We start from the raw sequence: 14,301 nt of genomic DNA, 5'->3' as shown, positions 1-14,301 counted from the left end.
TCCGAAGTGTCCTGTATTATTATTTTGTGGTTGTTCCGTATTTCTAAGTTCCTCTTCCCGTGTTGGAGCGCGAATGTCCTCTGAAATATGTAATTTTTGTATTACTTGTGCCAACTGATCTTGTACTTCCCGGATTTCTCTTTTGTGTTGCGTATGAATTTGATTCTGATTTTGTTTGAATTTCTTGGTTTGTTCATACTCTTCTGTGTCACTGATGGCCACAGGTCTTGTGTCATTCAGATCATCATCTACCTTTGTAAATAAGTTAGTGAACTGATCCGAAAGTTCGGCTACTTTCTCCGATAGTATACTTATTTCCTCAGTGTGTTTTTCTGAACCAAGTTTCAGAGTATCTACTGTGTCCTTTAAGTTTTCCTGAGTTTTTGGAAGTTGCGTAACCGAATCGGTAGATGCAACTGAGTCAATTTTAGCTTGCAAGGGTGACGTGATTTTCATGAACAATGGTTTGCAGTTCTTTTATGGCTGCTTCGTGATTCTGTAATGCATTTTCATGCCGCGAAAAAATAGGTTGAAAATGCTCACAAATTTGTGTTTTTACTTCATTACAGACTTTTTGACATTTCGATCCAATGTTATGTAACTCAGTAGTTAAATCTTCACGTGTTTGCTCAAGTGTGGTGTCTAACTTTTGAAGCTTTTGCTGTGTTTGTCTCTGATTTTGTTCCATTGTGTCTAACTGTTGCTGTGTTTGTCTCTGGTGTTGTTCCATTGTGTCAAACTTTTGAAGATTTTGTTCCATTGTGTCTAACTGTTGCTGTGTTTGTCTCTGGTGTTGTTCCATTGTGTCTAACTTTTGACGCTTTTGCTGTGTTTGTCTCTGATTGTTCCATTTGTTGCATTAGCTGTAATAACAATGCATTAGTGTCTGGAATCTGTTCCTCTACGCTTTTCGGCAGTGCATTTGCACCGGAAACATTCACATTTTGACAAACAGAAAATGTGTCTTGACTTATTTGAGAAAACTGTGAGTACGCAAAACCTGAATCTGCAGTATTTGCAAAATTATGTCTTGTCATTTCGGACTCCTGAGGCGAGCTGTTGGCGAGCGATCGATCGATAATGCTTCCCTGTTCACTAATTGTTTAACTGCCAACACCATTGTTTGCCGCCCGCTCCATTTCCCTATGCACAATTACCAAATTACTACTTTGGACATTAGTTAATTCATTACACGGTGGCGCTAACACACTGCTTTCGTCTTCACTGTCATTTCTCAGTTTACTTTGGAGCCTAGTATTACGTTTTTCACGCGACATAATTGTCACAATATTTCACACGATAACACAGAAAAGCACAATTTGAAGAGCAAAATTAAATAACATAGCAATGGAAATAATGTCTACTTAATTGCAAGCGCAGCTGCAAAATACTTGGTGCAAATCTATATGCATGTCACAACTGTTTTACTGTACAACAATGAAATACTACAATTACAAAGGAAATTCTCTCTATGATTACGCGCTAGCAATAAACTAAAGCTACAGTAATTACACAAACTACAAGAAAAAAATCAGAAGATTCCAGTGAGGTATCCTCGGCTAAGGGTCGACATATGAAACGTCGCCTTTAGAAAAATTATATACGTGACTGGACTTAAAGTGACACACAATGTTTTTAGCGCAACGCAATCTGACTTACAATAATCCCTACAAAAGAATGGCCCTGACTAACATTAACCTATACCTTTCACAAATCACTTACCTCACAAAAATCTTCGTTACTCGAACTACTGCAATATAGCGAGCGCCACTACTGGCAGCTAAATAAAAGATTCTAACTACTGAAGGCACTAACTACTGATATTCATAGTTAGCAAATGAAAGATTTTGATAGAGAACAAATGATGTATTTACCTTAATAGTCATAATATATATATATATCAGTTCATGACATCCAGTCTTACAAATTTCAAAACTCCGCCATTTCTCTCCCCACATCCACCACTGCTGGCGGCTCACCTCCAACTGCGCAACGATATGCGCTGTTAACATCCAGCTGCCCAACACTACAATGGCAGATATTCCAACAACAATGCAAACCAGCCACAGACTGCACACAGCACATACAGAGCGCTACGTGGCGTTACCAATAAGAAAACATAAACAGCCTACTTACAGCAGCAAAGCATTAGAAGAGTTGAAGTGGGCGCTCCTTAACGATATATCACCCTACCAAACTAATCAATGTGACAGAAGATGCATCGGACTTGGCCTCAGCGCAGTGCTCTCCCATAAGGCGGATGACGTTGCGTGTTCGACTGCTTTTGCATGAAAAACCGTGACGCTAACTAAACACAGTTATAACTAAATCGTGAAACAGGCTTTAACCATTATCTTTGCCGTAAAAATATTTCACGGTTGTGTGTATCCCCAATTCCTTGTACTTCCAATGGTTAGTTCTCCTATGACAAACTGCCACTGGTCATGTTGACCCTACTAAAACGGCGAGATGACCCCATGGTAGGGCAGCGTTTTTATCTGGATAAACATACGATATTCACCATACAAACACACATGCACTTTTGAAGTATATCTCTACACAGACGCTGCACGGACGCTGTTATTGGGCGATTTCCAATCGCTGTGATGACAATCGTAAAACTGTTAGCACATGAGTCCATTCTATGTACATCATTACGTTTCTCATAAATAAAAATTTCCAGGAACATCTGGCTTACTTTCACCATTGCTACGAACTATCAACCTTAATTGGGACGATCCCCCTCCACAGGGAAAACGGAAAGACAAAGTTTTGTAATGCGCTGTGTGAAACTGTCTCCATCAAAGCTATATGGGTACAGCTGCCGCAAAATGGACTGCTTGCCGGCATTTTTTTCTTTTAGTTTTTTTAAAGGCAGCGATTAAGATGAACGCACGATTGGCAGCTTACCAGCTATTCCAGCGCAATCAAGAACCCCATTGTGCAAATATTTCCCTTGGCTTGCTGTGATGACAGCGGTCCAGACTTCAACTTGACTTTGTCAGTCCATTTCTGGTTTCATCTTCCTTGATATTAGTGGAAACCAGGAACAAATTTTCTTTGCTTCGCAAATGCATTTCGTAATGGCAGCGAAGACAATCCAAGCGTTGTCTCGAGTTATCGCTACTCAAGACATACATGAGACTACTGAGTTTGAGAATGGTTCTCAACTTAACTTACGCCGAATTCCGCCACTCTTGTGTAGACAATGTTATCTAGCTGATTGACATAACCCCGTTTCATCCAGAATCCCTGTGCGGAAAGACACTTCATAGATTTAATGACCTAACTGATGAAATTGCAACATGACCACAGTATTGATGATGCGCTTACACTGTTCCTGGTCTCATATCATTCTACTCCACAGGATGTGGCGAGTCTAGCAGAGAAGCTTGTGCGCATCATGTTACGAACTCCCCCAAGAATCCCATATGCCGAAACGAACATTAATTTTATTTTAATGTACACTACTGGCCATTAAAATTTCTACACCACGAAGATGACGTGCTACAGACGCGAAATTGAACCAACAGGAAGAAGATGCTGTGATATGCAAATGATTAGCTTTTCAGAGCATCCACACAAGGTCCGCACCGGTAGCGACACCTACAACGTGCTGACATGAAGAAAGTTCCCAACCGATTTCTCATACACAAACAGCAGTTGACCGGCGTTACCTGGTGAAACGTTGTTGTGATGCCTCGTGTGAGGAGGAGAAATGCGTACCATCACGTTTCCGACTTTGATAGAGGTCGGATTGTAACCCATCGCGGTTGAGGTTTATCGTATCGCGACATTGCTTCTCACGTTGGTCGAGATCCAATGACTGTTAGCAGAATATGGAATCGGTGGGTTCAGGAGGGTAATACGGAACGCCATGCTGGATCCCAACGGTCGTTTGGTGATCGCGATTATTTAGCGACACAACGGCAAAGCAGTAGTGTCAGCCATAGGGTAAGGTTCATTGAATTCTACTCACCTCTCCCTTTTGTGGCCTTTGCCTGGTTCTCATGGTTCAGCATTCCCTCTCCGATGTACTTGGCGTAATGTGTGTGTAGATTTACTACATTACTCACTCTCTATGTCGTTTTTTGGTTGTGTTAACGTCAGTGGAGTCTGCCCTCTATTATAAACTACCTTGTTGGGTTCTGATTTCGGAATACAATTCAGTAGTTGTAGTTCCTACATCTGTTATTAAGTAATATTGCAATTCCCACCACCTTTTCCCAGTACCCATATAAATCAGTGGCTTCCTGCAAATAAGTCCCCCTGCATGCCTTCCTATTGTCTCATGCCGGATGGTAAATCATTCTGAGGACCCGACAGTCCATAAATATCTATCTCGCTGAGAACCGGGGCAAGTTATGCCGAACGGGACGCGAGAACTGAGCTAGACAGTTGGTGCACGTTGCATGACTGACCAGTGCGCTCCTAGCTATTGACTGTGAAACGTTTAACCCAGAACCCCTTAGCCAGAGAATTTACCGCAACCCTGACGTTCTCCCATAGTAGGCAACGATGGGTTCCAGCGCCCATCCCTACCTCCTCGACAGAGTTGTGGTCGAGGTACAGTTGTTGGACGTGACGCAATCCCACAGGCTGGCCTTCATGGCCGAGCGGTTTTAGGCACTTCAGTCTGGAACCCGCGGTCGCAGGTTCGAATCCTGCTTCGGCCATGGATGTGTGCGATGTCTATAGGTTAGTTAGGTTGAAGTAGTTCTAAGTCTAGGGGACTGATAACCTCAGAAGTTAAGTCCCAAAGTGCTCAGAGCCATTTTGAGCAATCCCGTAAATATCTAAGTCAGCTACATTCTATCGGGGGTCCAGATGCCTTGACTGGTGACTTCTGTGTTATCTCTGTTTCAGCCCTCTGCAACTGGGATCCTTGTGCGATCTCCTCCAGTTGCCATAGTAAACGCCCCCAGAATAGACACCCTTTGGCCAAGATGAGACCAGCTTCCTCAGGCGAACATCGTCTGCCACTGATGCCGATGGACGTCGACGGTGAAGGCACGTGTGTTTGTTTACTATGGGTGATGACATCTAGTCTAGCGTCCATGACATAGAGGTGATCAACCATCTATCTTCCTGGACGGGAAGAGATGCTGTGTCGCATCACATAGCACTGAGCATGACAGGACAGCACCGCTGGTAGCTGAAACAAGTGCTTGTATAGGCCATGGCAAATAGACTGGAAATAGTAATACGTGAGTAAAGAGAAATTCCAACATCAGTTACAATCGGGCGCTGAAATAAATCCCATGGCAATAATGAAAATTAGTGCTAGACCACGACTCAGATCCGGGAATCCCGCTTATAATGAGCAGTCTGCTTAACCACTTCGGCAATCTGAGCACGCTTCCCGTCGAACTCAAATTCCTCCTATGTCACAACCACTACATATCCTCACGGCTCTTAGCGTAATCTGATTCCTGCTAGATTTCGAACGAAGAGAGCATCCGCAAATTTGCCAGCAACACGCTTATGTGTGTTGTCTGTACTCTCGGACATGCCTGAGAGAAGAGACATTACATGTATAAAAATAATAATATTTCTGGACGACTAAACTGTGTTTCCGATGGCAACTGTGGATTTCACTGGTGTGACCAGAGGCTTTCGCGTCCCTGACAGCTGGACACCATATCGCTCCTAGGAGGCGCAGTCATACATATCTATTTGCTGCTGCTATGTCACGTGTTCACAAATTTATTGCTACACATTCTTACGCCGGCACTGTATTTAAGACTCCACATGACCAGTGCCAGGCAGTTGAAGTCAATACATCAACCTGCAGTCCACCGCAAAACAACGATACGATTCTGGCTTCAGGACTTTGGTTTTTCACCAATTTGCTATCGTGTTAGTTTTATAACACAGATGTCCCAAAAAGTAGTCCTCTTCCGAACATTGATTCTTTGACCATGTGACATTCAATGAACTTGTTTATTTGCAGACAGCTAAGATGAACTTTTCACATATTATCTACAAATAGACAATACACAATTTACTGTGCCAAGAAGAGTTGTCGTGACTTTTCCTGCTGACTCAATTATACGCAACACATGTAGCACAGTGATATGTTATGCTGTTTATAGCGCCGGCCGGTGTGGCCTACGGGTTCTAAGCACTTCAGTCTGAAACCGCGCGACCGCTACGGTCGCAGGTTCGAATCCTACCTCGGGCATGGATGTGTGTGATGTCCTTAGGTTAGCTAGGTTTAAGTAGTTCTAAGTTCTAGGGGACTGATGACCTCAGAAGTTAAGTCCCATAGTTCTCAGAGCCATTTCAACGATTTTTTTGCTGTTTATAAATATGTTTTCTTGTTGATTGTCTACCTGGGAGTGAGTTCTGTTTACCTAGTCCTAGTCCAGACGTATTACCTAATATCCACTTGAGTCTGTCAGTCTATAGCAAGTAAGTTGAAACATCTCCCTAACACCGGGTGGTTATGATTGAAGTGCAGCTCCTCACAAAGGTACAGTGTGGGCTGTAATTATCACATAGCAGCGAAACTGGTATGTCTTCTAATACATTTATGCAGAACTGATATACAATGAAAATAAATTATTTCCAAATTCGGTCATCAGGTGAAAATCTGGCGCTGTGAATGCAAGAAGGCGTTCAGAAATGTTTCTGTATGCTACGGATTAGGAATGAGACATCGGCACAAAGGGCCATACAACTGAGAAAGGTATAATGTTGATTTTATTAGTAACTGTTGCTTACTCAGATTGTTCAGTAAGGGCACTGGAGCCGCCGACGAAGTCTGCTGCAGGGAACGTAACAAGTAAACGAGTACCATCTCAATCTACTATGCGCCACTGATGGTGCCACTCCGGTGTTTCAACTGGGACATAACGATAAGTATACATGTCCAATTTTCACATAAACTTCATGTTATGTCTCGGTATTTGCCTATGCAAAAAATGTTTTAATTAGTAAACAGAGTTTATGGACGGCCCGTATGTCTTTGCAGTGATGCAGTTAAACGACATGAAGATGCATCAGTAGCCGAGTCATCAGTGGTTATTTTATTCTACATTTTGAGGTGGTCATATACTCAAAGAAAACTTATTAAAAGTGAAATTGCTGAAGCAGCATACTGGTGAAAGACTGACACAAATTTCGCAGGAAAATATTTGCTGTCTAACATATTTTGTTACTCATCATCATAAGCACAGCAGTTGGAGAAAAGAAGATGTTGTTGTTGTTGTTGTTGTTGTGGTCTTCAGTCCTGAGACTGGTTTGATGGAGCTCTCCATGCTACTCTATCCTGTGCAAGCTTCTTCATCTCCCAGTACCTACTGCAGCCTTCATCCTTCTGAATCTGCTTAGTGTATTCATCTCTTGGTCTCCCTCTACGATTTTTACCCTCCACGCCGTCCTACAGTACTAAAGTGGTGATCCCTTGATGCCTCAGAACATGTCCTACCAACCGATCCATTCTTCTGGTCAAATTGTGCCACAAACTCCTCTTCTCCCCAATTCTAATCAATACCCCCTCATTAGTTATGTGATCTACTCATCTAATCTTCATCATCATTCTTCTGTAGCACCACATTTCGAAAGCTTCTATTCTCTTCTTGTCTAAACTATTTATCTTCCATGTTTCACTTCCATACATGGCTACACTCCATACAAATACTTTCAGAAACGACTTCCTGACACTTAAATCTATACTCGATGTTAACAAATTTCTCTTCTTCGCAAACGCTTTCGTTGCAATTGCCAGTCTACATTTTATATCCTCTCTACTTCTATCATTATCAGTTATTTTGCTCCCCAAATGGCAAAACTCCTTTACTACTCCAAGTGACTCATTTCCTAGTCTAATTCCCTCAGCAATACCTGACTTAATTCGACTGCATTCCATGATCCTCGTTTTGCTTTTGTGGATGTTCGTATTATATCGTCCTTTCAAGGCCCTGTCCGTTCCGTTAAACTGCTGTTCCAAGTCCTTTGCTGTCTGTGACAGAATTACAATGTCATCGGCGAACCTCAAAGTTTTTATTTCTTCTCCATGGATTTTAATACCTACTCCGAACTTTTCTTTTGTTTCCTTTACTGCTTGCTCAATATACAATTGAATAACATTGGGGAGAGGCTACAACCCTGTCTCACTCCCTTCCCAACCACTGCTTACCTTTCATGTCCCTCGACTCTTATAACTGCCATCTGGTTTCTGTACAAATTGTAAATAGCCTTTCGCTCCCTGTATTTTACCCCTGCCACCTTTAGAATTTGAAAGAGAGTATTCCAGTCCAAAATAAGGTGCTTCTTGCTAATTGCTAAGGACCAAACAGATGACACGTGTGAGAACCACAGGTGTGAAATGAAACAGTCAGTGGCCTTTATGCATCACTGCCCGCACTTCATACATTTTTCTTGGTATGTTTTAATGGACAGTATAGGAAGGTTAGCAGGCTGGTAGGATTACAAGGCAGCCTTGCCAGCTGGTCAGATAGCTTGAGAACGGCCGAGTGAGCGAGAACCGTGTCACACTGGAACAGTGGGCGCCAAGAAGCGAATCTTTTATTATTTGTATTTCCTGTTTAAATATTAATATACAGCTCCAACTGTACTGATGATGTCACTTGCACTGAGTATTAGCTAGTAATAATTTCAATATCTGTCAGTTCATCAGAGAATTCTTATTACAAATTTTAGTTACTGTATATGCTTATTGATGGAAATGATGGACCAATCACAAGAGCGCTCTGAGAGGGCAGGTGCCAAATTGCTAAGATAGCTCGCTACTAGTCTGCGGTCAAATGGTTCAAATGGCTCTGAGCACTATGGGACTTAACGTCTATGGTCATCAGTCCCCTAGAACTTAGAACTACTTAAACCTAACTAACCTAAGGGCATCACACAACACCCAGTCATCACGAGGCAGAGAAAATCCCTGACCCCGCCGGGAATCTAACCCGGGAACCCCGGCGCGGGAAGCGAGAACGCTACCGCACGACCAGGATCTGCGGACAGTCTGCGGTCAGTTTACGAGGAGGTAATACATTAATCCGTGTATAAAATCTGATTTCATGTAATGACGTAGGTAGCACACCGCGCCTTGTGCACGTCCGCCCCGGTGCTCTGGGGTCACAGCACCAAGTTACGACACCTGAATATGGGCGCATAAGAGACCGAAACCGGTCGTGTGATAATAAAAGAACTTTACAACTGTAGCGCTATTTTCAACCTCTGACGGAAGAGATTGTTAAAGAACTGTCAAGGGTGAAGTACTTGCGCTATAATGTGTCAATCCAAGGCAGTCTACGGTCGGTTTCCGAAGTGGCAACACCCGAGCTAGTGTGTGGAGTGCAACTGCGCGTAAAGACGGGATTATTTTTCGATAAAATAATTTTGAGTATTGCGCTCTGTCTTTGTAACTGCTAAGACAACTAATACCGTCCTGAAAAGAACAGCAGAAAATTGGTCGAAACGCTAGCAATTCAGCTGTTCGAGTAGTTACAATGACGTGACCCAGTATCCAAAATTATTGTATGCAAAATGACACTAACCGTGCAAACCTACGAACAGAGTTAATTGTTGAAGTAGCCTCGGGAAGGCCGGCCGGTGTGGCCGAGCGGTTGTAGGCGCTTCAGACTAGAACCGCGCCACCGCTACGGCCGCAGGTTCGAATCCTGTCTCGGGAATGGATGTGTGTGATGTCCTTACGTTAGTTAGGTGTATGTAGTTGTAAGTTCTAGGGGACTGATGACCTCAGATGTTAAGTCCCATAGTGCTCATTTGAACCATTTTATCCTCGAAACTTATATTTGTGCGATCTCATGTTGAGTATAACATCATGTGAAGCATTTTTGTGATTTTGGCGGACGAGGAGAAGATTAATATTCAACGTCCCGTCCACAATAATGTCATTAGAGACGGGGTGCAAGCTCGGATTAGGGAACGATGGAGAAGGAAATCGGCCGTGCTCTTACAAGGGAACAATCCTGTCTTTTGCCTGAAGCGATTTAGGGAAGTCACGGAAAACCTATATCAGGATGGCCGAACGCGGGTGACTTTTGCGGTGGTCGGGAAATCGTGATTGATGACTGGGACTCTTCTCATGAATATAAATGACAGAGAGGCTCTAGAAATCGTTTTACCAACATTACGACTCGAAAACTAAAACAAAGTTAGTTGGCATCCTAACGTTTCACGATTCTTTTAATGCTTAGCATTTAAGCCTACCCACTTGTCTCACTATTATGCACTGCTTATGGGACAAGCGTTGAGTCTCGCGACCGACGGAGAAGAAACCAATTGGGGCAACGTCTACGAGATACGAGGTAGGCAAGTTGACTACAGTTCCGTTGTCAGAAGTGGGAGGCGGATGCGCTGGACTTCCATCTGTAAATCGCACGTCACATCATTGTCCGTCCGCGTGTACGTATTGTGGCTGACGATATATCGAACATTTGCTCCCCTCTCTGCTGTGACAATGTTGCACTTGGCATGCCTTGTTGTTGTTGTTGTTGTTGTAGTCTTCAGTCCTGAGACTGGTCTGATGCAGCTCTCCATGCTACACTATCCTGTGCAAGCTGCTTCATCTCCCAATACGTACTGCAGCCTACAGCCTTCTGAATCTGCTTAGTGTATTCATATCTTGGTCTCCCTCTACTAGTTTTACCCTACTCGCTGCCCTCGAATACTAAATTGGTGGTCCCTTGATGCCTCTGACCATGTCCTACCAACCGATCCCTTCTTCTAGTCAAGTTGTGCCACAAACTCCTCTTCTCCCCAATTCTGTTCAATACCTCCTCATTAGTTATGTGATCTACACATCTCATCTGTAGCATTCTTCTGTAGCACCACATTTCGAAAGCTTCTATTCTCTTCTTGTCCGAACTATTTATCGTCCGTGTTTCACTTCCATACATGGTTACACTACACACAAATACACTCAGAAACGACTTCCTGTCACTTAAATCTATACTGGATGTTAACAAATTTCTCTTCTTCAGAAACGATTTCCTTGCCATTGCCAGTCCACATATTATATCCTCTCTACTTCGACCATCATCAGTTATTTTGCTCCCCAAATAGCAAACCTCTTATACTACCTTAAGTGTCTCATTCCCTAATCTAATTCCCTCAGCATCACCCTAGTTAACTCGACTTTATTCCATTATCCTCGTTTTGCTTTTGTTGACGTTCATCTTATATCGTCCTTTCAAGACACTGTCCATTCCGTTCAACTACTTTTCCAAGTCGTTTGCTGTCTGTGATAGAATTACAATGTCATCGACGAACCTCAAAGTTTTTATTTCTTCTCCATGGATTTTAATACCTACTTACCTATTCCGAATTTTTCTTTTGTTTCCTTTATTGCTTGCTCAATGTACAGACTGAATAACGTCGGGGAGAGTCTACAGCCCTGTCTCACTCCCTTCCTAACCACTGCTTCCCTTTCATGTCCCTCAACTCTTATAACTGCCATCTGGTTTCTGTGCAAATTGTAAATAACCTTTCGTTCCCTGTATTTTATCCCTGCCACCTTCTGAATTTGAAAGAGAGTATTCCAGTCAACACTGTCAAAAGCTTTCTCTAAGTCCACCAATTCTAGAAACGTAGGTTTACCTTTTCTTAATCTAGCTTCTAAGATAAGTCGTAGGGTCAGTATTGCCTCACGTGTTCCAACATTTCTACGGAATCCAAACTGATCTTTCCCGAGGTCGGCTTCTACCAGTTTTTCCATTCGTCTGTAAAGTATTCGCGTTAGTACTTTGCAGCTGTGACTTATTAAACTGGTACTTCGGTAATTTTCACATCTGTCAACACCTGCTTTCTTTGGGATTGGAATTATTACACTCTTCTTGAAGTCTGAGGGAATTTCGCCTGTCTCATACATCTTCCTCACGAGATTGTAGAGTTTTGTCAGGACTGGCTCTCCCAAGGCTGTCAGTAGTTCTAATGGAATGTTGTCTACTGCCAGGGCCTTGTTTCGACTAAGTTCTTTCAGTGCTCTGTCAAACTCTTCACGCAGTATCATATCTCCCATTTCATCTTTATCTACCTCCTCTTCCATTTCCATAATATTGTCCTCAAGAACATCGCCCCTGTATAGAACCTCTATATACTCCTTCCACCTTTCTGCTTTCCCTTGTTTGCTTAGAACTGGGTTTCCATCTCAGCTCTTGATATTCATGGAAGTGCTTCTCTTTTCTCCAAAGGTCTCTTTAATTTTCCTGTACGCAGTATCTATCTTACCCCTAGTGAGATAAGCCTCTACATCCTTACATTTGTCCTCTAGCCATCCCTGCTTAGCCAATTTGCTCTTCCTGTCGATCTCATTTTTGGACGTTTTTGTTCCTTTTTGCCTGCTTCACTTACTGCATTTTTGTATTTTCTCATTTCATCAATTAAATTCAGTATCTCTTCTGTTACCCAAGGATTTCTACTAGCCCTCGTCTTTTTACCTACTTGATGCTCTGCTGCCTTCACTATTTCATTCCTCAAAGCTACTCATTCTTCTTCTACTGTATTTCTTTCGCCCATTCCTGTCAATTGTTCTCTTATGCTTTCCCTGAAACTCTGTACAACCTCTGGTTCTTTCAGTTTATCCAGGTCCCATCTCCTTAAATTCCCACCTTTTTGCAGTTTCTTCAGTTTTAATCTACGTATTATCCTTAGCATTTAAGCCTATCCACTTGTCTCACTATTACGCAGTGTTTATGGGACAAGCATTAGATCTCGCAACCGACGGAGAAGAATTGGGGCAACGTCAACGAGATGCGAGGTAGGCAAGCTGACTACAGTTCAGTTACGAGAAGTGGGAGGCGGATGCACTGGACTTTCATCTGTAAATCATTGTGTGTCCCCGAGTACATATTGTCGCAGACGCTATTTCGAACGTTCGCTCCCCGCTCTGCTGTAACACTGTTGGACATGGCATTCCTTGTGCGGGGAAAATGCCGTTAAACAGCGATTAATTGCGATAGTATCCAAGTAACTGTCGTCGACAGCGTTACAAGTTGTAGTTTACATTACGAAGCCAACACGCTGAAAGAAGATCAGAAGAGTTGTCGTCAGAGACTGTTTACATCGCTTATGCAACAAATTGCAGTATTCTAGGGACAGAAGACTGGCTGGAGTTCACAGAGTGAAATTGGGAGCCTGAGAGGGGGAGATGGGAATGTGGATAGAGGGGAAATTCCGCGGGCCGTGGTGGGTGGAGCGCGAGTAATCGGCGGCTGCGCCTCGATGCTAATTACGCGGCGCGCCCGTGCTTCATTCTTCCTCAGTCGGCAGCGCCCAGTGTCGCGGACGGACTAATTAATGGCGCGTGCAACGAGCGATAGGCGCAGTTAGCATATTTATCGGTGACAGAGCGGGTCCTGCGGGACAGATGGACTGGCACCGCGTTTCACGGATCGCGACACGTCGGCACGGGGTCGCTCGTGCGTGCATGTTCGCCATTCCTCTCTGGTGCCGACACTTTGTGCGCTGCCGCCGCCAGCCGTTGCACTGACAAGGGGATAAGCCTCAGACATGCCAACCATTTCGGCTCATATTCGGCAGGTCTCTTGTGTACAACCTAAAATGTAAAATGTAAGATATTTTGGTTCAGTGTCACACCTCAACACCCTCACCTGTTTTCAGAACCTCGAGTACTTCACTTTCATACTAATGAAGCGGTACAAGTGAGGTTGTGGTCCGTCAATTACGTCAGACATTCTACAGTGACGGTGCCAACAAAATGGGCTGTGTTTGGGACAAAAGAGTTCGTCGCCAGGGTGACTGTGTTGAGAAATGATTATGCATGGTGAATTACGTAAAAAATGAACCGCAAATAGTGTGGAAGTGCAAGATGCTACAGATGTGTGGTTTCCACAGAATCGATTGGTACTCAGAGGCTCATATTTTAGCCAGTAAACAGAGTATAATAATACTTAGAAAACGAGTTTTTGCCCAAATATAAACTTTCTTCGACAGAACAGTGTGTATTGGAATTAACAAGTTACAAGTCGGTAAATCAGAATATCAGTGTAGTTTGTTGCACGATTTTAGTGCAAGTCGTTTACGAGACATCGTGTTTTGGAAAGTTCCAACATCGACAATTGTACACCTGTGATAGCGCACACTGAGGCACAATACAGGTGCATACACTATTTACATGGATTCTGAATACTAACAGGTTGTGTTCAAATGACCACCAGCAGCGGCAATACACGCACCCGGTCTCCTGCGGAACGATTGCTACGCGCATACTTGTAGATGTCCGAGCAGGCTGCACTAATACGTCGTTATAGGTCATCGTGTGTAGTTGGTATGTCCTTGTAGACAGCACCTTTC

Source organism: Schistocerca americana, chromosome 7 (genome assembly GCF_021461395.2).
Source record: "Schistocerca americana isolate TAMUIC-IGC-003095 chromosome 7, iqSchAmer2.1, whole genome shotgun sequence".
Taxonomy (NCBI): domain Eukaryota; kingdom Metazoa; phylum Arthropoda; class Insecta; order Orthoptera; family Acrididae; genus Schistocerca; species Schistocerca americana.
The sequence above is the reverse complement of the archived record's forward strand: the minus strand, read 5'-3'. Positions refer to the sequence as shown.